This window comes from Haemaphysalis longicornis, unplaced genomic scaffold (genome assembly GCF_048455015.1).
Source record: "Haemaphysalis longicornis isolate Haplotype H1 unplaced genomic scaffold, Haemaphysalis longicornis Haplotype H1 scaffold_13, whole genome shotgun sequence".
Lineage (NCBI taxonomy): Eukaryota > Metazoa > Arthropoda > Arachnida > Ixodida > Ixodidae > Haemaphysalis > Haemaphysalis longicornis.
The window spans coordinates 54,483,764-54,507,927 of NW_027526233.1; positions in this window are offsets into that span (position 1 = coordinate 54,483,764).

Here is a 24,164-nt window from a genome sequence, read left to right on the forward strand (position 1 = left end):
CCCAGTAACTCTCAAAGCTCATTATTCCGCGTCAGCCCCTCAAGTAAGGCTGTGCCGCGAAGGAAGCGACAACAACTTTTGCTCAGCGCTGGCAAACAGGGGGCGGTAGCATAGTTACTATAGCAGCCAGCTGTCTCTGTGCAGTTTCTGGTCCAAATACCATCGCATCACCCACATGCTTTTTATTTGTTTCCCCCTTACTGCGACTGCGGTTTTCTTGGCCAGACCACAAAAATGCCGCTTTTCCATAAAATCGGGCAATTGAGGCTTTCTCCTTAAAATCAGGTTGGAGGTGTCTGAAATAACTGACCAAATTAAATACCTGAAATACCTTAACAAATATTTAACCAAATCAGCTGCTCCAAAATTTCGTTTACGGCTTTCGTAACAGAACAGAGTAGTTAATTTGGTTAAAGGAAAGGGTGTTAAAAGAGATTTCTTGAAATTACAGAGGTTTCTCGCTCATCTAACTGGGGTTCTCTGACAAGGGTATTAAGTTGTCTATCTTGTCCTAGTTTGTTTCTCCAGGGGTTCAATGATGTTGACAGAAAATACGGCTGTGTTTCACCACAAATTAGTTGCTGATTAAGTGTGTTTCTGTTAATGTGTTTTTAATGTACGTGGGTGCATAAAAATGAGCAAAATGTCTGTGACGACTATATTGCTGAACAATATTTGCTTCGAAGGCTAAATATCGGAAAAGTGTTATAGACGTTAGAGTTCCACAAGAAAAAGGGCTGTTAACTAAACAAACACCAGCACTGCACAGAAACCAGGGCTGGTTTTTTCCTAACATCAGATAGACATGATATCCTTAGCACAAAATTAAGGGTATAATAAAGTTGTACTAAACCTCCCAATTTAGCAAGGGCAGCAGATGACGAAATACATGTATCAAAAACATCTCTAGTGTCTAAGAGATCCCACATGTTTGTACAAGTGCGTCAGCAGATAGTACTTGTCATCACACTTTGAGGTCACAGTTTCTTCCCTAATTGACCGAAATGACACCCAAAAGATGTGACTTAAAAAGTCTGCTTTCTATGCTAATATCGGCTTCCTAGTATGTAGATCACTATGCAGAACAAATTGGCCGCAATTGTGCAAAGTGAACCTTGCCGTGTTTTTAAAACAGGCGTCTTCTGCTTCGAAAATTGAGCGTGAGCAACAATGCACCTGTTCGTCCGAGAACCTTAGGCGTGTAACCACCATAGGGCTGCAGCACTATTTGACATTTCACTTCGTATCTGTAACAGCTCTGCGCCTCGCGATGACCGGCAGGGATGGCGGCCAAGAGAGGGTGCCAGCTGCAATAAGCGGTATATGGTGGTGCCTCAAAAAGTTGGCACAGAAGATCTACCAGAGAAGCAGATAAAGCAAAATAGAGGTCTCTGGAAATAGTGAGTCTTCCTGGAAGACGTACCTGCCACTATTGTAGTGCCCTTTTTTCTTTATGCGGACCAATCGGAACTAGGTATGATTGTTTATTACAGTGACTCTGTGTTATTGTAAATGTTTGCTGAAATTCTGCAGGTGTTTTGCCAGTTTTTTAGCAAACCTTGGGGTTTTTAGAGCTTCGTTATCCAAATATCCTCTACTTGTAGTTCTTGTGGCACACTCAGGGTTCCAATATCCTCAAAAATGATGATGATGATGATGATGATGATTATAGTTTCAGTTTAACGGCCCAGGGCCGACAGTTGCAAAGAGCTCCAGAGAGAACGTTATTTGATGAGGACGGATGTGCAATTAAATAGTAAATTGTCGACTACAAACAAAATTGAGCCGAATACAAGAAGATGGCTGGTGTATTGGGCCAGTGTGATTATACATGATATGAAAGAAGTAAGAACTTGACGTCCGATAAAAACGGAAAAACAATTTTGTTAGAAAACATTGGTTGTCGGCTGAGAAGTGAGATGGATGTAGCGGGATGTGTTGTCTGTACAGTTCAGGAAAATGTTTGCGTGGTATGGTGTCGAGCGCCTTGCACTAAATGAGTGCGTGGACTGTGGGTAGGGCCTCTCCGCACCTGCGGCACTGTGGTCTTGAAGATCCCGTGAGCAGATAGGACTGCGTTGCATGGGTGTGCCTATCCGTAGCCTAGCCAGAGCGACTTCCGTGTATCTGTTGTGTAAGTCAGCTATATACCGTCCCAAGTGTGGCTTTATTAAATGTAGTTTGTTGTCTGTCTGTTCATTCCAGTGTGTTTCCCGTGTTCTGCGCAAGTGTTCTCTTAGGTATGGCCTGAGGTCTGTATAGAGTACTGTTTTAAGGTCTACAGTGTTCCCGAGTGCAGCAGCAGCAGCCATCTCGTCTGCCAACTCGTTCCCAGCGATCCCAGTGTGTCCTGGAACCCAGCAGAGGAGCAGCTCATTCTGCGCATACACAGACATGATAGTTTTGAATACAAGATTAACTATGTGGTTTTGGGGGAGCTGGTGCGATGATAGTGCGCGAACAACACTCAAGGAATCTGTATAGGTGATGGAATTGGGAATTTGATTTTCAAGTATGTGTCGTACAATAACTTAAATTTCATACGCTTATGTTAAAAATATTGTGCGCACTCTCATGGTTCTAACTGCATTAAATTTGGGGCCATGAGCAGCGCAGGAGACCATAGTGGAGGTTCTAGAAGAGTCACTGTAAGATTCTGCACATGGGTATTTGAACTGCAGATACAGAAAGTGCTGCAGTGTCGCAGCTCGTGGCACCCGATTTTTGTCAACTTTCATAAAAGAAAGGTCACCAGACACAGGGCGAACTTGCGAAGGCGGTAAAATTTTTGAAAAGGATGACCTGTACACATCTAAAAAGGAAGCGCTTAGATCCAAGGTTCGCTCTCTCACTCTAAGCGAAAAGGGCAGAGGAACGGATGGGCGATTTACAAAGAGCACAGATGTGGATGTATTGTTAAACACAAGATAAAAAGGATGGTTGTTCAGCGATGAAATCTAAAAGCATAAAACAAGTCCATGTACGTCCTTTGGTTCTTAAGGGACCACTTGTTACACTCGACATACAGACCCTCGACAGGGCTAGTGCGAAAATCACCCGATGCAAGACGTAGCCCTAAGTGTAGCACTGGGTCAAGGATTCGCAACGCTGCTTTAGTCGCCGACCTATACACCACACTGCCATAGTCTAAACGAGCCCAACCAAAGCTATATACAAGCGAAGCAGCAGTTCTTCGTCTGCCCCATACGATTGGTGGGAGAGAACCTTAAGGATATTCATTGTTTTCAGACAGTTATGCTTAATTTCCTTGATGTGTGGAATGAATGTGAGTTTGTGGTCCAACACAACACCTCAAAACTTGTGCTCCTTGTTCACAGGAAGCGACACGCCATAAAGAGTAATGTCTAGGTCCAGATAGACCCCGCGCTTTCTCGAGAACACAACGCAGGAGCTCTTTCCAGGATTAATTTCAAAACCATTCTTGTCTGCCCAGCCGGCAAGTTTCTTGACGCCGACTGGACTTCACGTTCACAAATGGCCATATTGCATGATTTGAAGGATATCTGGACATCGTCTACATACATGGAATACGAGATTGTATGTGGCAATGCCTTTCCAAGAGAGTTCATCTTAACTATGAAGAGCGTGCAGCTCAACACTCTACCTTGCGGCACGCCATTTTCTTGCACATGTACCTTTGACAGTGTAGAACCAAATCTGACACGAAAGGTTCTTTCGACAAATAACTAGCAAGAGTGTTAAACATATTGCCAGAAACACCAATTGACTTGAGGTCACTAAAGATCCCATAACGCCAAGTGGTGTCATGGGCCTTTTCGAGGTCGAAAAACACAGTTAAACAGAACTGTTTGTGAATGAAGGCATCTTTGATGTATGACTCTAGTGCCACAAGTTGATCGTTTGTGGATCTGCCCACCCTGAAGCCTAACTGGCAACTCTCGAGAAGGCCGTTGTACTCCAAAAAGTACACGAGCCTCTGGTTTGTCATCTTCTCGAGAAGCTTGCACCAGCAGCAAGTAAGGACAATGGGCCGATAGCTAGCGGGAGAAGGGTACTTCCCTTCTTTCAAGAATGCTACAACTATATCATCTCTCCAGGACTTTGGAATGCGCCCCGAAAGCCATATTTTGTTGAAAAGGTGAAGGAGTGTTTCAAGAGTGTCTGTGTGTAATCTCTGTATTATTGTATTTGTGATGTTGTCTGGGCCTGGAGCGGAGGGTTTGCACGTGCCCAGAGCACACCTGAGCTCATGAAGTGTGAACTCAGAGCTGTAAGAAGTCTTATAAAGGCTTTGTCTTATAAAGGCTTCTTTTCGGCCACGAGTTTGGGTTTCATGAAAGTGTTTGTGTAGTGTGCTGAACTAGATACGTGTTGGAAGTGTTGTGCAAGAGTGTCAGCCTGGTCTTCAAGTGGGTCCCCTGTTGTGCTGACCAGAGGCAGGCTGTGTATCTGTTGTATTTTCAGTTTGCGTATTCACGTCCATTCTTTTCGTGTGTCTGTGTAGGAGTTATTTTATGTTATGAATGAACGCCAACTATTGCGTTTTACCTCAGGGCGCACACGTTTTCCAAACGGCTTGGCCCGTTTGAACAAAAGGAGGTTCCTCGACGTGGGGTACCGACGAAGGATACCCCACGGCTTGTTCTGAGCCTCTCGCGCCCGCCGAAAGTCCTCATTCAAGCACGGCCACCGCTGTTTGCGCAGAGCATCAGAAGCGTGGGGAATGGACTTTTCGGTGGAGTCGAGGATGTGCTCCATGACTTGTTGGGTTGCCTGCTCAACATGTAGGTGTGTTATGGACGTGTAGTGTAGTTTATATGAATCTGTCAATGTATTCCCGTTTGCTCTTGCTCCATTCAACCTGTTCTGGGAAGATGGACTGCTCGGGCCCTTACCTATATAGGTTAGGTGAGGAAGTGGTCACTACCATATGGGTCAGTGCCCACACCCCACTCAAGACATGGAAAGAGAACTGAAGATCCAATAGCCAAGTCAAGGTGTGAATAAGTGTTGTGTCCTATATTATAATATGTTGGCTATTTCTGGTTGAAAGGACATGCTCCCTACGATGTTAAAAATTTCTCAATTAGGCGACAACGGGCATCCGTGCCAGCAGAGCCCCAAAGACAGTTATGTGCATTCAGGTCACCTATCAGAATGAAAGGTTCGGGTAACTGATCTCCCAGACCATCGAAATCTGAGCTCAAGAGGTGGAAGTCAGGTTGGATGTAAAGAGAACATAGTGTTATAGCTCTATTAAAAATTATCGCTTGAATGGCAACAGCCTATTGGGCGGTCTGCAGTTATACAGTATGGCAAGCCAAGGACTTCTGGGCAATGATGGCCTCACCACCTGAGGATGGGCCACCACCATCTCTGTCCATCGTACATACCATGTAACTTTTGAAGAATTTTTTGTGCGTGGAGTTTAAATTGGTTTTTTGGAGACACATCACACTTGGCTGATTGGACTGGAGCAATTCATAGACATCATCAATATTTTTATGAAGGCCTCAGCAGTTCATTGCATATTATCTCTTCCCATTATTGAAGTTTAGAGCTACTGGAGTATTTTCGTCTTTTTGTGTCCCCTTTCGGGGCATAAACTGTTGGAAGTGGTTTTTCGGTTTTCTCTACTGACCTGGACGCCGGAGCTGGTTCCTTCCCCTGTGGTGCATGCCGGAACGGCTCGACGTCCGTGTCGTCATCTGAAGGCAAGGGGGTGCCAAGCGGACTTGGCAAGGGTGTGCCCTAGACTTGGACTTGGCACCATTCCCAGTGCCCTTTGTTGGAGCCGCGACCGCTGAGGGCGTCAGGAGCACCCCAGGTGGCAGAGGCGGAATGGCGGGGGTGGGAACTGCCGCATGTGGTTGCGTCTCCATATCCTCCGTGCCCTCGCGTGGCGTGTGCTTCGGGCCGGTAGAGAGGAAACAGTGGATGCAGCAGCATCCCCAACGGACGTGGTGGCCACCACAGCCACTGCTGCCTGGGCAGGCGGCGTGGTGGCGGGTGGGGCCGCCGAAGGCAACCCAGGGGGGGGGGGGGCAGGCGCGGGACCAAGTCCGACTCGCAGTACTAGGTCCCATCCGAAACCACACGCCGCTCTGCCCTCCGGCGAGCTGCGTCGGCGTACCTTCCCAGGGGCAAAGAGGCAAACCTTTTTCGCGCCTCTGGGAAATTGCTGTTCTCTTTTACTTTCAATGCAATGATCTGCTTTTCTAATTTGAACTTCCCACAACTCCTACAATAAGCAGCGTGCGGTCTCTAGCAGTTCGCACAGGTGAAGCTCTCGGATGCACAATTGTCGGTTATGTGGTCATGGGCTGCACATTTTGCGCACGTCAGTTTACCACGGCAAGAGGTTGTGCCATGCTCAAACCGCTGACACGTGAAGCAGCGGCGTGGGTTCGGCACGTAAGGTGGGATTGGACATCTTAAGAAACCTGTGTTGACCGACTCAGGAAGTGTTGCGCGGTCAAACCTAAAGATTATGTGCTGGGTAGGGATTTATTTTATCATTTCAGCGTATGGGGATTCGCCTCACTGCTGTCATGCCCTGATATCGAAGGCCCTCGAGCAGATGTGCTTCACTTTCACTTATTGATATCTGCATCGACCAGGCGCGTTTGCTTGAGGAGGCTAAAGGATGGTTGTTTGTTTCGAACTTCAATTAGGACTTCTCCCGCTGCGAGCTTCTTAGCCTTGTACGATATGCCTATGAGGCTTTGAAGAAACTTGGAAATGGCAAAGGCAGACGGGGAAGTGATGCGTTTGGACTATTTCCAGCGATTCCATTATCAAAAGGCGCGTGAAGTTATCTGGCTCTGGAAGAGTGATGGAAGGCAAAGAAGGAAAGGTTACGTCGGTGCGGCCCCTTTTCAGGGACCAATCACGTTTGGGGGGAGGGGGACGTAGGTTCAGAAAATGCCGTATGATATAGAAAAAAGCAGGGAACGGGGGTACTTTCGTCGTCAGCCTTACCCCTATAGCTGAAGATGTCCCGGAGCTCCCTGCCTCGTAAACAGAAAGGGAGCCCATCTGCTGGAGCTTGACCTGGGCTGCGACGGCCATCGTTTGTGGTTTCTACCCTTCAACATAAAACAAATCACCAATATCCTCGAAAAACTGGTACCTGGCTAAACCAAACTTGAATACACGAAGTGTTTATAAATTCTATAGAAGTTTGGAATGCCCAAAAGAAGCATACAATCAAGCAAGTCAAGCATCTTGCAATGGGAAACATATGCGCTTGTACGTATTACAAAAGTAACGCTAGTTGTAACAGATGAAGACGTAACTTTTGAGGTTTCCCTCGTTGGCATTCACGCGATCCTTTCAATCGAGGAGTCTTAGCACTTAGAAAGCTATTTTCTACTTTTGCGTTAGAAACAGTGGGAGTTAAAACCCTAGCCCGCACCAAAAATAAAGGTAGACATTAAGAACTTTTTAAAATTATCCGAGTTCGATCATGTTCGCAATTTCATAGAGCTGATAGAAAAACTACTCCTCGCCTAGCTAATTCCATCATTTTCCATAAACTCTTAATGAGAAATCGGGTCATCGGTTTCGAACGTAAGATGCCACGGAATCTTGCCATTTCAAATAACATACCTAACACTCAAGCTGGGGACATGAAATAATCTCCATTTAAACAGGTGCGCTTTAAAAGGGCAAATAAACCCTTCATGGGACTTCTCGTCATTCACACTTATAACCTATTTGTCCAACACAGAGGGCACAAGGGGTGGTCGGAAACTTCATTGATTGATTGTAGGGTTTAACGCGCCGACGCAACGCAGGCGATGAGGCGCGCCGTAGTGGAGGGATCCGGATTAATTTTGACCACGTGGGGATCTTTAACGTGCGCCGAAATCTCGTACACACGGGCGTTTTTGCTTTTCGCCTCCATCAGAAAAGCGGCCGCCGCGGCCGGGAATCGAACCCGTGACCTTGTGCTCAGAAGCGCAACGCCTTAGCCACTGAGCCACCGCGGCGGGTGGTCGGAAACTTCAAATTCATACGTGGGAGTATTATTTTGCAACTGTATGCAATTAGTTTGCAGAACCCAGTTAATCATAGATGCCCAATTTCTACCACTTAGTGATTTCCTAATGCTCTTGGATTGATCCGAAATACCTAAGCTTGGATTGATCCAAAAAATCTCAATCCCCGTCGAATATTGTGCCGATGGCAGGAGGTGCGAAGCTGGGGCCAGGTCGGAGAGAGACCCGCACCTCACCAAAACGTTACGGGGTGGCATGGCAGATGACATGAACGATGCGGCAGTCCAGCGATGTGTTTACAGACTGTTTAAATGGCCACCAAAACAGAGCCCACGCAGGCAGAGCGCACCCACTCAGCTTCTTCGTCGTCGGAGGCTGGGACGCCACTGCCGTGCTGTTTTGCCCTTTTCATCCTCTTTTCGTGACAATATTGCTCGTTTATGAAGTCAAGTGTAGCTCTTTACAGTTATTACTGGTCCCCAGCAAAAATCAGGATTTAAACGCATTAAAAACCACATTCACGTGATGACGCATAACAAAGGCGATGGGAGCAGGTGTGAAGTGAGCGTTTGTGTAATAATCTTTTTACCTCAGGTCGTTCTTTTATGCCCTCAAAAACGTACATTTGCTACTTGCAGGCCGGATTACTCGCTTCTTGAACTCCAAAACAAGACTAGATTTGTTTAACATGGTGGATTTGTAGAATTTGTAGACAAGGCCAGTTGCTGAGGTTCCATTTTATATTTGGTTAACCTTGAGTTGTTTTGTCTAGAAAAAAACTTTTAGTGCCAATGCAAAATACTGGCGAATATAAGTTCCTACGAGAGAAATGGGAAGCTTTGTTCGGGCCATGTCGGATCACCCTTCTAATTACGTTGCGCGGATATATATCTTCGCATTTTTTAACACGGTCTGGGAACAAAGATTGGTTCACCATAGAGGTGGAGTAGCCCACATGTGGCAGCATTTACAGAAGCCTTGTATGCGCAAATCCTTCTGAACAACGCTTCGTCTTTAGAGACTCCTGGTCAGCAAAGCTTCTTGTCGCTGAGTAAACATTTTTCCGCATGAGGCGGAAACCCGGTTACAATCGTAAGAAAGAGATACTAATCCGTATCTTCTTCATTATGCAGGTAACTTTGTGCTCTTTCGGCTATTGCGCTGCGGCCAATGATCATGGCTTGCGGCATCTCAAGGCTACGACCCCTGCGCCACAACAATTCCTTCTGCACAGAAGAAAACTGCCACCATTCGTTAACAGCTAAAGAGAAGTGGGCACCCCTTGGTGGATCAGCACAGTGACGTCAAAAGGGAACCACATCTCCACCGTACAAATACGGGAAGCGTGGGCAAATGGCAAACGGCAAGCATGGGCAAAGAGGAGCACATTACAATTCCAGGGCTCTTCGTTGTACGGGCTGGTAGACAACATCATCATCATCATCACTAGCCTATCTACGCCCACTGCAGGGCAAAGGCCTCTCCCATTATTCTCCAATTGCCTCGGTCCCGTGCCAACTTACAACACACTTGTTTAAATACTTTTCACTCCTGCGCCTTGACATTCCTAGGACGTCCCGATTCTCTTCTTGAATCATAGAAGGCTGTTGATGTCACCAAACTGCTGTTACCAAGCGCGGGAAACATAGAAAATAATAGAGGATCCACTTAAGACGGTTGGGGCTGGGCATCCCACCGCTGCCACCATTGTTGGAACTGGGCATTCCACAGCAGCCACCAAATTGTGACTAGCACCCCAGCTTGTCACCGATGTTGGGACTGGGCCCGCTCACCACGGCCACTACTGTTGCGACTGGCCATCCGAGCGCAGCCACCGGTGTAGCGGCGTTGCCTTGCTCCGTCCGCTATCGATGCGGCGCAGAGCAGAGCGATGAAGTTGTCAAGCTGAAGAAAAGTTGAAGTAACATTTATATACCGTATGTACAAGGGTAAGCAAACGTTACATGGCTCGCACAAAGGCGACAGCATCTCCACTCGGTGCTCCGAAACGTGCCGCCGAAAAATGCCGACGAGGAATGCCTCCGGGCGGGTTTTTATACTCCGGGATGTTCGTTGGAGCCCTGAGAAGTTCGAATCGCTCCCATCAGAACTCTACTGGCTGAAGTTTGAAATCCGACGAATGGTAGCGAAGCGGGTGCGTCAGCCAAGCCGCCACAATGTGGAAAAGGTGGGCGACACCCGGGCCATCTCTGCGACCTCGCCTCCAGGCGTGGAGCGACATGTTGGTTGTCAGTCATTTACCCGATGCAGGATTCGGCCGACCCGCAATGACGAAAAAGGACTGATGATTCTGCGGCGATGCATGTTTCAGCTTGTCCACCGTGGGCGGTTTTGTCTGCTTTGAACGAGGCGTGAATCGGCCCCGCATTCGGCGCGTCGCCCCGTGCAACGAATTTGTGCCGGGCGCACTGGCACAACACCACCCCGCCGCCAGACAATGCGCCAGGAAGACGAGCTGCCTCCAGGTGGCTCGGTTGCCGGGCGCGCTCTTTCGCCAGGCTCATCCAGGTTCATCCCCAGTTCTCCTGCAAAAGGGCGGCTCCACGCTCCTCCTTAGATGCCCGATTCGAGGTACGAGCACACTGGTGCAGTTGACCGGACTACTACTGCACAAAACCTACGCCACCTCCAGTCGTCAAGTGCAGCTCCTGCGCAAAGGAAGTATCGGTCCAGTTTGGCGAGTCTGGCGTAAGGCGCGGCTGACGTGTTTTCGCTGTCGCCAGCTGCAGTTGTTCCACCCCTGTTTTGCAGCCTGCTAAGTCACCACTGCCATCACTGACCGAGTCCGTGACTAGGAGGCATTTGTTTTTAACACCTTTCTTTCTATGTGATGAGAGATATAGATGGTTCAACGCGTATCCCCTGCCGTGCGTAACACTAGAATTTCTCGCGACACCCCGAAGGTTCAAAGATCCGGCCTGTAACATGACAACCTGCGTCCGGCCGTGGACAGCAGTTTGTAATGACATAAGGTTTTGGAGACTGAAGACGAGGTACTGAGAAGCACAGACCGGAGAGGAGAATTCAACATGGGGTCTGGAATTATGAACGCAAAGAATATTTATGCGAATTGGTTAAAGGAGCAACACCGGACCCCTGTTGAAAAATAATTGGGGGCACGGGATTGTTTAATGCTACAGTATATGTCTCAATTACAAAGTAAAACTCCAGAAAAGAGTCTTTATAATTTAGGATACCTTGAAGGAACCTAAATTATAAAAGCACAAATACAGCAACGGAATTAAAATTTCCGCCTTATTCTAAGTTTTTTCAAATAACCTTGCTGCCTGAGGAGAATGGTATTTTACAATTTGTCTTTTGCAATCTTGTCTTAATTGGCCAGCAGCCCCGAGAACGTAGACCCCGCATTCTGTGGTAACCTTTGTCAGTTGACATTTTAAAAAAATTCATGTACATCGCAGCTGCCAACCAACTGCTGCATTGTGGTAAACATTGTTCGGGAAATAGCAACTGATATTCGAAAGGCCAAGTTCATTTCTTGGTTGCATAATTGAAGCAAGGTAAACAGTTATAAAAAGGCTGTTGATACCCATCCGCTTTCAACGAAGTTACAATGCAATTTAAGTAAACACAACAAATGAATTAAGCTGTGTTCAGACTACCGATATAACTGCCATATCGTGCGCTGTGGACACAGTTTGGTTGACTGAGACGTCAAATGATCTTCCTCTTTAAAGATATCACGACAGTTGCGACAACACTATGAACCCGGGCTTAGACCTGCGTAAGCGCTTCTGCGATCTACATAAATAAATTCCTCTTAAGTTCAAAGAACCCATGAACTATTGCCTACAACTTTTGCGATGACAGAAGCTTTGACCTTAATCACCCGAAGTATCTAGGGTTCCCATCTTTGCCAGAAAGAAAAAGCCCTTGGGGGGAGGGGGGAGGGCTAATATATAGAATGTTTAATTTGTGTTGAAGAAAAGGCTCCGTGTTGTTGATATGCAGTGACAGTTATTGTAGCGTTTTCTTAGAGCGAAGTCAACAGAACGTTTGTATTGAAAGTGATTGGGAGCTTAGCTATTGCTCTATATGTGCTTCACTGAAACGTAACCGTAATTGGTGACCGCGGCAGCAGCATTTCGTTGTTTAGTTCCGGCCTTATGTCCCCCTCCATCTCAGGCAGCGCGCTCGCCCGCAAATTTTATCTGCTCGCTTGTCTTTGCGCAGCTTGTCGACACATTTTTATTGTCTTAGTTGTTGAATTGGCCATTTTAATACTTCAAAACGGACATAATCGCGGCACGAGGGCCAGAAAACCATCAAATGACGGCCGGTTTTAAAGGAGCGATGAAGACAAAATACAACTTCGTATAATTTGAAAAAATTAGGATTCAGTATCTCACTCAGCTCCATGACAGCCACAAAAGATGTTTTTTAACGAAAAAAAAGCAAGAAGTATTTAAAAACTTTCAAATTTCGCGCCACAGTGACGTGTTATGAGCAAGAATGACGTCAAACGGGGCAACAATAAAACATAACTTTTATTGCGTTAACTGCACGTTAGCATTCGAGTGATGCGGTCAAATGGAACTAGAGGCCCCATTACAGACGTCCAGTCATGTGTCGTCGCGACAGGTGAGTTAGGCGGCCGGCAATCGCACAAACAAGGTTCCATGATGTCATAAAAAAGTTGCGGGAAATTGGCTAGGGGGTCGCGACTGCTTCACACGTTTTCTTTAATATCTCCCTTATTTGTTCTAAGATTGCGATGATATTGGCATCATTGTTATCGGGACTAAGCAGTCTTTCTAATAAACCCGACTTGTATTTTGTCTTCATGGCTCCTTTAAGTATGGACCTCGAAAAAAGGGGTCTACAGCAATCTGAGACGTACAATGAACTACATATGACGATACTGATTGACCTGCTATCGCATGCCCACGGTTTATGTCAAAAGAAGGATTCTTTGTCATATATGTACGCTTTTGGCGTTTAATAAAAAAAGTGCGCTTTTGACGTTTATTGTTTTAGACCGGCAAACGCAGATTTTCAAAAAAAAAACTGCTGCAAGCGCAGAACACCTATGAGACTACGCGCGCAAGCAGGATACAGGCAGGGGATCAGTGAATCCACGCTGCTTCGACTCACAGGTAAAACCATTTTTTACAGAAGCAGTCATTTTTAAAACACAAGTGAAAACTACTAAAAACATTTCACCGATGTTTCGGAATAATGTTTTTTTCCTCTGAAAAGTACTTCCTGCTGCAATTACTGCGTGATTATCTGCCAAATAATGCATGATATAAAAACACTTATCTTGTATATTGTATATAAACACGGTAGTAAAGACAATACATACTGAATATATTCATGCATGCAAAACCTAGCGGGCTGCAGTATTGCGACGAGAACGACGTAATGTCGTAACATGCTGCACTTACGCTGCAGTTACGCACCACCGTGCGATAAATTGCCTGTTGATAAGATAAAAGCAATGCCTCGTGAACGGGGGATTTCATTGATTGATTGTGGGGTTTAACGCGCCGACGCAACGCAGGCGATGAGGCGCGCCGTAGTGAAGGGCTCCGGATTAATTTTGTCCACCTGGGGATCTTTAACGTGCGCCGAAATCTCGTACACACGGCCGTTTTTGCTTTTCGCCTCCACCAGAAAAGCGGCCGCCACTGCCGGGAATCGAACCCGCGACCTCGTGCTCAGCAGCGCAGCGCCTTAGCCACTGAGCCACCGCGGCGGGTGAACGGGGGATTTAATAGAATACAAATGACACAGTGGGCCTGAGCGAGCCACATATGCAACATAACTCGCATTTCGCACCCTCCGCAACGGCAACAGTAGTGGATGCACGTTAAATGGTTGATGAAACGTAACGCCGTATTTTATTTATATTGCATATTTGCTCGGTTTTGAATAAATATTTGCATATATTGAGCCCAGAAACACGAAGTAACACTCAGAGATGTTTAAAAGATTTTAGGTCACAAAGCATATGCATAAAAATATATGGCCAATTTCAGTACTACTGTGAGCGACCAAGCCGAATATTTCGGTCCTTGCCTCAGGATTTATTGCTCGCAGATGCAGGTAACGTTGTAGTAACCATTGCAAAAACAGCAACGTTGTAACGTTGCTGTTTCTTTTGTTGTCGTATTATGCCTTTTGAGAAAAAAATGCCCCCATCTCCCCGCGAGGGAACCCTTGTGTGATGCGGCGCATGCATACGGGAAATGAGAGAGTTCACGTGTTTTAGCGAACACCACACAGCTCTTTATTACTTTTAAGAATGATGACTTTATGGTCAGTAAAGTGCACAGTGAGCGGCTGCCGCAGCAGTGGTCGAATCTTGGTTTCATCGTCGATGTTCGAGAAGAACGAGAGCGAGCGATGACTGAACCGCCGCGGAGAAATATCCGCTTTATCTTCACAGCGCTTGAAGGAGAGGAGACCGCGGGAGAGAGTCGCGCATGCGCGCACATGCGCACCGGAGCAGCTGTTAAGGCAGCGTTAACGTAGCGAAGCGCGCGCCAACCAAGCGCGCCAGCTGTCGTTATGCCAATGCGCCGGAGTGAGAGTGTTGCGCACAGCTGTGGGAGAGACGAACGGAGGAGAGTCGCGCATGCGCTGATGGCGTGCGGACGGACGCCGACGACGCAGGAGGGACACGACTCAGAGCAAAAGATGCGCCGCATCTAAAAGACTAGCGGATTCCGCTCGTATCAATCGGGAAAGTGGGAAGAGAAACCAGTAGACGAACAAGGTATGTTGTTGGAGCGGATGTTCACGCGTATTAGGATTAAAAGCCCTCATTGGCTGAGAATAATCTCGTGTATCACGTGATAACCATGCTCACGCAGTATTCATTCTGCCATTCCACGTATTTATTCAGACGGGCGCTATCGAATGTTCTTTTTGCTTTGGTAACGATGTTTTTTTAGGGAGACGAGTTCCCTTGAGCACCCTCCACCAAGCTGACTCTTCTCAATGGGACATAATAGTATAGAGGGGAGCGTAAAAAGATGTGATCAACTCAAACAATGGCAAAGCCTGTGAAGGTGCGCATATTCACATAATTCCCATTAGCACCAAAATACACAACAATTGGGCGAAAATGCTACAATCTGAGCTTAGAACAGCCAGAGCAAACTTTCAAGTTGCATCCATACCATTCGGGGCTCGCTGGTGTGCGAATGTGAAAACTGTGTAAAGATTTTGCGCGTTGGGATCAGTCAATTTTAATGGTGAGATCACTTGGATTCAGTTGCCGCATTTCAAGAAAACTGATGTCCCCATTGCTGTTTATTACAGGCGTAGGTTGCCGTTTACTGTTTAATTAACGCTTGTGGTGGATAAATAGCTACAAGAGCCTACCTCAGGCATCACATTACTTCAATGAGTGCTGGTACGAATGAACGTATTCTGCGTGCTGCTTTGGTCCCTGTGTGCCTACTACATCGTAATGGGATTTAACAAATGTCGTTTTTCTCCCTCGATTGCGCTAAAGCATTTGATGTAGTCAAGAGTTCGATGAAAGTTCGTCTGGTCAGGTATCATGATGAGGACGAAATCTCGCTAAAGTATTTTACAGCTGTACCCTAAGCCTGAAGAGTAACGATATATTGATATAGTCGCGGACCGACCGAGGTGAATACCCAGGACGGAGGCCGAACTGCTAACGCGCACTATTTGCGCGCGTATTCAGGAAAAATTATTACCGAATATTTTGCTAATGCGAACTTGTGGGACGCTCGGTCTTGTCCGACTGCGGCTCATGACTGGTGTATACACAGGACGGTCGAACATCTGGCTCATTTTCCCCAAAACTTAGCGGTGGTTGGAGGCCGTTCCTTCGTGTATAGGATTCTCAAAAATTCCACAAGCCGCAGTGAACACCGAAACATTGCGAGGGAACAAGCTTTGTCAATGATGTGAGAATGCTGGTGCATCACTTCCAGTTGAGTAGCGAAAACACATGTGTGGCTGGGGGAGTTCACGCACTGCCAATAGGAAACGGTGCATAGGCCAAGGCTTATGTCACTGTCACCAGATAATACCTATGAATTGGTTATGGAATAATCAATGATTGGTCGCGAAATTGGAAGTTTGAAAAGCAGCGAGCTTTTCACAGCAGCTGTCTTTGTTAGTGACAGTTTCCTTCAGTTTGAACGTTTTATTTGATTGTGGGCATCAAAAGTGCGAAGTTACAGCTGCAGAATTGCAATGACTCCTGAAATATTCCGCTGTTTTGGATGACCTGGAATGGAGTACAAATGGATGGACACAGGGATTGGATCAATGAAATGGGAGCGGATGAGGCTGTATTTTTAGAACAGCTTTATCACTTCGGGTAAATCTTTGATCGAAGCTGACTTTCAAAGCAGTATCACTGCAAGTAAAGTGGCCAATTGCAGCTTTTATGTTACCACGAGCTGATGCGTGAAAAATGAGAAGCCGGATAGGAGTGCGACGAGTACGATCGCATCCCCAACAACTGTGTTCGTTGAGGCACGCTTCACAAGAGTTAGAATTTCGGCTGGTTAGCACATAACTTCGAGACAACGCGGAAGACAACGGAGCGAACGGGGCGGAAATTAAAGAAACAAAGCGCAAATGTTATCTACTTATCGCTCCGTCCAGTAGGTAACGCTAACGCTTTCTTTCGGAGGCACGTTTCATACAACACCAGCAAAAAACTACAACCTATATGCCTTTTCCCAGATATACTGGCCAAACGGATAAAGTCTGATGTTTCATTAGAAATGATGTTGAGATGGACAATACTCAGATGAGAATGCGAATAACAAGGTGACAACGGCAATGGTCTAAATAGTGTTGCAGCCGGTAACAACTGTCGTGGCCCTTTTGACTCTCTGAGGTCTTCCAGACGAATTGAGATCACAACACAATTCACACGGCTGCACACCGTCTTCATTCCTTCACAGTTGTAACAGTAGGCATTTGAATACACTTGAAGGCTCTTATCCTGTTACACGTTTAAACTTAACTGCGCAGAACACGACTGACCATCGCCCTGACAGTTGCCCTCCGAAGGTGGATTACTACTGAATTAGATTGGCTCTTATGATCTGGATTTATAAATGTCGTTATTTTGCGGTCTCGGAACAACATATCAAACAATAAACTTCTGAACTGTTCAAACTATAGGCATAAGTACACATTTTATGTGCTTTATAGTTTTTATATCAACAACGGGAGGCATTAGGCCTCCACTTTGGGTATCTCGGAATAATCAAGCAGACGGCGCCCATGGCTCGTAGAAATAAAAGAACATTGCTGGCCGCGAACCTCGAGCCTTAGATAAGGCGTGATCTTTATAAAGAATTTTTCTCGGTAATATAAACTAAAAGATATGATTTATTTGCCTGAATCTTGCATTGCATATTCTAGTAGCCCTAAACACAGAATTGGTGCGAAATTCCAACAGAATTATGGGTGCCAAGTTGTATGTTTGATATCTCAAGACATTATGTGTGTATAAGTTAAATAGTAATGATCTGGCATAAAGCTAACGTCTTAATTCAAAAAGCAATACTAGGCACATGCATTACCTATCACAGCAGCTTCTTAAGCGTCGCGAACGATCCCTACTGCAGAATATCGTTGTTTTTTTAGGGAAGCTCGCTTGCGTCATTTTCGGCTTCTTTTGCTTTCAGAATTTGTGAAACACAAGTGTCTGTGTGACGCTTAAGAATGTAGTTTTATTGTTTCGACTGACAATCAAGGCACAAAAGAAGAAAAAGGTGTCAGATTTTGGCGAAACACATGAACACCCCTATTTTTTGTGGCGGCATAGACTAAGCCATGTGAAATAGTTGAACCCACTGCACGAGCGCATGCCGTCTTGGCGTCATTTAGCATAAAATGTTTGCTTCACCTCTTAAATAAGTGTCCATTCGACTTTATATCGCCAAATATTTAAAATTGGCAGCAAGCTGAACAGTGGTGGACAGTTAGAAAACGTGAATACTCACATAGAACAATTTCAAGCACAATGAGCTTTCAGAAGTTTAGGTATTATTTCTGATGCTCGAGCACTTGGATAGTAACGCTGTGGACTGAAATTAACTTCAACAAATCATAAATGCTCTGAAGTTACAAAATCCTAAAATAACTGCCAACCTTAAAGGGCTGCTCATTTTTAACCCATTTTACCCATGGAAAAACTACTGGGCGAAAGTTGAAAAAATGCATATATTATTAAGACCACTCAAGAAAACTCTCAAGAAAAGTTCACAAAAAACTATTTATTTCCTGGGAAGTTATGACGGCGTGCTAGATCTAGTACAATGGGCGGTGTCAGAGTCGTTTTCACCGCCGTTGCTCCGACGGTGCCTACTTGCCTTCATAGAATTCTTTGAAGCATCCTCGCTCCAGACACAAAGTGCATTGGCACTTTTCGCATTCCCACATGGCTCGCCTATGGCAAACTTTGCATCTGAGCTGCTTTCCGAGATTCCTGGGGTAGTGCCCTCTGGGGCCCAAAATGATGCCAGTTGGGACGCTTGCACGTGTTCGTCTTTGTTTCCGGTTCTGAACACCCAGGTGCAGGAGGTGGCGAGTCAGCAGTCCAGTGAAAGTTATAAGGTCCAGTCTCTTTTCAAGTGTAACCTTCAATTTGTCGCCCCACATGCTTCAACGGCCTCACCTTGAATTTAGCCCAATCTATGACTCATAATGACTGTCTCATGATTCGAAGTACGAATACTTTTTTATTTGTACCACGTGATTCCCCTCGTCAAGACCGTAAATTTGTTACCCTACACGCCCTCGCGGGGTCACTTCGAATTTTACCCCAATATAAGAGTCGCCATGACAATCTCATGGTTATAACCAGGAAGCATTTTTGTATTTCTCCCACGTGATTCCGCTCATCAAGGCCATTAATTTGATACCCATCACATCCTAGCGGAATCAATTTGATTGTTAAACCAATCAATGACTAACCATGACTATTTCATGATATAACCATACCACATTTTTGTCCCACGTGATTTCCCTCATCGGAACCTTCAATTTGATGCCCCGGACACACAGTGGCATCATTGTGAATTTTAACCTTATTTATGACCCATTTTGATGATGTCATGATAATAATAAGGAAGCACGTGATTACCCTCATCGAGACATTTAATTTCATATGCCGCACGCCCTAGCGTCATGAACGTGAATTTTAACCGAATCTATGACTTACCATGACTACGTCATGATATATCCATAACGCATTTTAGTCCCGAATGATTCCCCACATCGAGACCTTGAATTTGATTCCCTTCATGCCCTCGCAGCGTTATTTTGAATTTTAACCCAATCTATGACTTACTATGACTGCCTGATGACTACAATCAGGAAGTATTTTTTTCATTTACCCCGCGTGATTCCGTTTATCCGGACCTTCGGACCTTTCATTTGATACTTTACACGCCTTAGCGTCATCAGTTTCACTTATCACCCAATCTAATGTGGTCATTATTCTGTCTTAATGGGCGCTGCATAGTAAATTCAGCTAATTCATTTGAAACAGCAGAAAGGACAGCCCCCGCCCCCATTTCCCCCCGGTTCTCACCTCTCCCTTTGTGATCCCTAGTATATCAAGCCGTTAACAGTAGCAGGCGAAAAACCAGCACGCCAGCGCCGCCGTGTGCTTTCGCACCACCCTTTCCTACGCTCTTAGTGGATCCGTCAGGAGGAAAAGTTAAGACAACCCTTTTTTATGACCTCACCAGTCAATTATTACTCACGCGCCCAGCCGCGAAAATTAGGTATGCAGCAAGTGCTTATGGCCATGAAAATTCAACAAGAAACTAAGAAAAACCAGACACCCCTCCCCTCCCAACCAATCATGCAGATCGCGAATGGTGCCGTACCAGCAGGTAACCTGAATTCCGAGCCCACAGTGATGCATGAAACTTAACAGCCAACCATAGCTGCCTGCTAAGCTACTGATATGTACTCAAACTCAAAATGGACTCAAAACTCTGATGTACTCAGAACTCAAAATGTACTCAAAACTCAATATGTACTCAAACTCAAAATATACTCTAACTCAAAATGTACTCAGAACTCAAAATGGACTCAAACTCAAAATGTACTCCGAACTAAAAATGGACTCAAACTCAAATTGTACTCAGAACTCAAAATGGACTCAAACTCAAAATGGACTAAAACTCAAAATGTACTCAGAACTCAAAATGGACTCAAACTCAAAATGTACTAAGAACTCAAAATGAACTCAAACTCAAAATTTACTGAGAACTCAAAATGGACTCAGAATTCACTAGGTCTCAGACGTAATCAAACTCAATCGGACTCAAACTCTGTTGGCATCACTCGGCTCAAACTCACACAAGCTCAAACTCACCATGCCACACTAGCCTCGCGCTCACTCAAACTCAAACCCACGCGTGCGTTTGAGTCCAAATGAGTCTGAGTGAGTAGACTCATGAGTGAGTTCGCCGACCTCTGGTTGTATATGACCACCAACTAGCGAAACATTGTCCCTGTTGTAATAAAATGATTCCTTTTTACAACTAAAAGCTTTTATCTCACAACACAGGTTCTCTACTTCAGCACTATGAAGATGTTCGTGACCGCATTCCAACACAGGGTCACCTCTAACAAAATATCTGACACCAGAGACGGCTCACCTAGTGAATGAACAACACTAGCGTCGAAAAAAATGGCATTCGTTGCAAAAGCGGGTACAGACCAAGCTCACTTCCCAAACAACTTCGAATGTGGGTATTGCCCGGCCTGAGTTGGCGGGGGCGCGTCGGCCGTATACCTAATGCCGAACGCTACGTGCAACATTGTTTTTTATATTTTTATAGTTTTTCATTTATTTCATTACCTACATTCCGCCAAGGGATGTCAAAGAATTTTGCGCGCAGAAAGTATGATTAGGACGCTGTGGACAGTGCTCGTGAGGGCAATTTAAACAAAGAAAATGACAACAAAAACAAAAGTACAAAAGAGCAATAAAAACGTCACGGGAACGCATCAGGGCCATCAGGGCGGGAGAGATGAGGCCACAGAACAGGGCTTAGAACAATAATGTTTTATGTGACTTAATGATGAAAAACACATTGTTCCTTAGTTTACAAATGCTTCGTTCCGATTTCAAAGAACTGTTTGTCGCAAATCAATTCCATGACGTGATGCAGATGTGACTCCAGCGCTAGATGGTACGTGGAAAAGCATTCATAAAATCACATGTACCCCAAGCTATTTTTATCCTAAATTGGTTTTCAAGGCAATTAGATGCACAGCTAGGTGGTTGAAAGTATAGATTGCTTGTTACGAAAGTGCGTTTAAGATTGTCGTCGTATTGGAAAGAAATGCGGAAATGCATCTTTCTCGATTAGTGGTTAGGCAAGCCAAGTTACTTTTCATTCAAGTGAAGCTTGTACTCGAGCAGCGCAGGACAAGAGCAGCTGGAAAACAGGGCGAGAGGTCTTCGTCCTTTCGTTTACTTAAGTAGGCAGTTGATACCGATGACGAGAGTACCACTCGAAAACTCCTGAACGTGTTGTAGTAGGCCAGAGAGATTTTCAGTGAGTGGGTCCCCGCTACGCATGCGTACACAATGATAGGCGGAATGTTTGATAAATATATGCATTAGTTTCCAATCTGCTGTGCATTTCTAAATTTTTTGCGAATGAACCTCAGCGAGACTTCTTTTCTTTTCCCGACATCGACTCTTTCTATGCCTACATATCATCATTCAAACGCTGACTCAGCTTTCATCACAAATTTCAAACAGGTAAAATCGTTGCGATTGATTTCGGCACATACGACTTGATTGATTTGAAGTATGATTGCAAGCCTTTCACTTTCATTGACTTCATTTTTTCCTGTAGCTGAATAATAATTCAAAATATTGGCTTCCTACTGGTTGCGGCTATTGCCATTTTAACAAAAAATGGTAGGAAACGCGTCGTAATTTCGCGAACTGGAGTTAGGGATATATCATTTAGCAAGCTCTATTTTCGCGGCGGTTGCGCATATAAATTGTTGCATGGACAGTTGTAACCTTAAAGGAGCACTGACACCAATTTTCGGCGTTAATATTATTGCACAGTTCGCTTCCTTCACTCAACAGAATGCACTGCCTGAAATATGGGCGGCCTGCGACGCGAAGAACATAGTTCAATTGGATCTCATTTATCGCGCCGACAGAGCAGCGCGCGGAGCGGCACTCAGCAAATGGACATTAGCGTGAAATCACTCCATGAGAGGAAAAAGCAGTGACGCTACAGCGCTCGTTAGAAACTCGTGACGTCACTTCACGCGCGCGGCCCCACGAGCGGCGAGCGGGCGCAACACCCCCTCAAGCGGGCGCCGGTGACGTCCGCACAAAGCGGTGAGGTCAGGCAGGGAGTCTTTCATATGCGCCGTTCGGGATGAAAGCGCGGAAATTTGAAACAAACAATTTTGAGGCCGTTTAATGTAATTATCTATCGCGCGCTGAAGTATTTGAAGTGCTGTTTCAGGTTTGTCAGACCATTTAGCATCGATAAAAGCAATAAAAGTGTAACATAAAGTTTTCGTGTCAGTGCTCCTTTAACTTCACCAAAGCCGGAAGCCATTCGCACAAAGCAGGCGCTTAAGATTTAAGCAAGAGAGCGGTTGTTTCTGCCCAGTGCGTGTTTTGTGCGGAGGTTTGTTTGGAAAATTTCAAAACTGGATGTCAAGTTCTCTAGTAAGCATCCAGAAAGTACTTTCGTATAAACGAAGTAGCGTCCTTAAGCATACGAAGCTCAACTTGGTGCGTCAGCGCGCATAAATCTACCACTGTGATAACGGAACAGTACAAAATATATAAATAACTAGGCGACAACGAGAAAAGAAAACAGGGCTTATTACATAGCTTTACAACGTAGCCGAGCAGGTCTTTAGGCCTTTGTGGTTATGTCAAGACATGTCAAAAACTTTTCAAATTAGTAGTATTTATGCTTACATCTTACATGAGCTTCATACGCAAGAGTTTTATACTCTGGTAGCGAGAGGACACTCGCGTTTCCTGTCATAAAAATGGTGACTCACAGGAGGTCAGAATACAGGCGGGTAATACTGACGTCGTGTATAAACTTGACCTTCTTGACTTTGGAATTTTAGTCATTTGAGCGCAAGCACTATCGTTGTGCTGAAAAAAACTTCCGGCCGGTAGCCATACCAGGTATGAGTTGGGCAAATGTCGACGCTTGAAGGCACAAGGGGGTAGTCGCCATGAGAGATAAATTGACAGTTGTTGCATGGATGGCCAACTTTCATTGAACTCCAAATATTTTTGTGGATGCCGCTTAGGTTACAAACTTCGCTGTTACACACCACTGCATAAAATGTGCGTGGCAAGAAGTACGATCTATAATCCTCCCCATGTAATGGGAACGTAGCAATGTTAGAACAACAACCTCATAAAAGTGAATACATCCGCCATGCTTAGTAGAGAACATATTTTCGGGCTAAGCAACCACCGGGCAACCGGAGAAATACTAGCAGTTGATTGTCGTATTGTTTTTGTAAACGTTTGTTTTACGAAATGGAGCTATGTTGGCGCTGAGTTAAAAGTACACCAATAAAGTGTATCTTTCAAGTCGTAAATGCAACCGTACCAAACATAATTAACCATAAATTAGAAAATTTCGCAAACTCATGTAGCCGGGTTCGCCGTCTTCGTTAAAATATCATCATTGAGCCGCATGTTTTAGTGCTCCGGAAACAGGCACGTAGAATATTTTTGCGGGGTATCGAAAAATCCATCACTGCTTTTCAACGGAACACGTTATTTTCGTTAGGCTTAGCTCGTATAGGCGGATCTGACATTGACATCTTAACGGGAAGAGAGTTCACCCATATTTATGAACCAGAATTTCATGCCGTAATGCCAGGGATACGTAAACATGCATTCGTGCTGCATTGGACTTTAATGAGGGCCCAATTATGCAATTTCCACACCTTCATGAAGACCCATTCTTGCAATATGGCTTTGGAATTAATTATTGGGGACTTCTGTCTGCTTCGTCTGTTGGCTGTGCGTTTTGATAAAGAAGTTGAAGTTCAGAAGCTTTTTGTACAGTCAGCCAAAATGTGACGTCTTCACAGGCCGTCATCCAAGCGAAGTTTTATTCGCGGACTCGTGTCGCCGGCTTGTTGCTC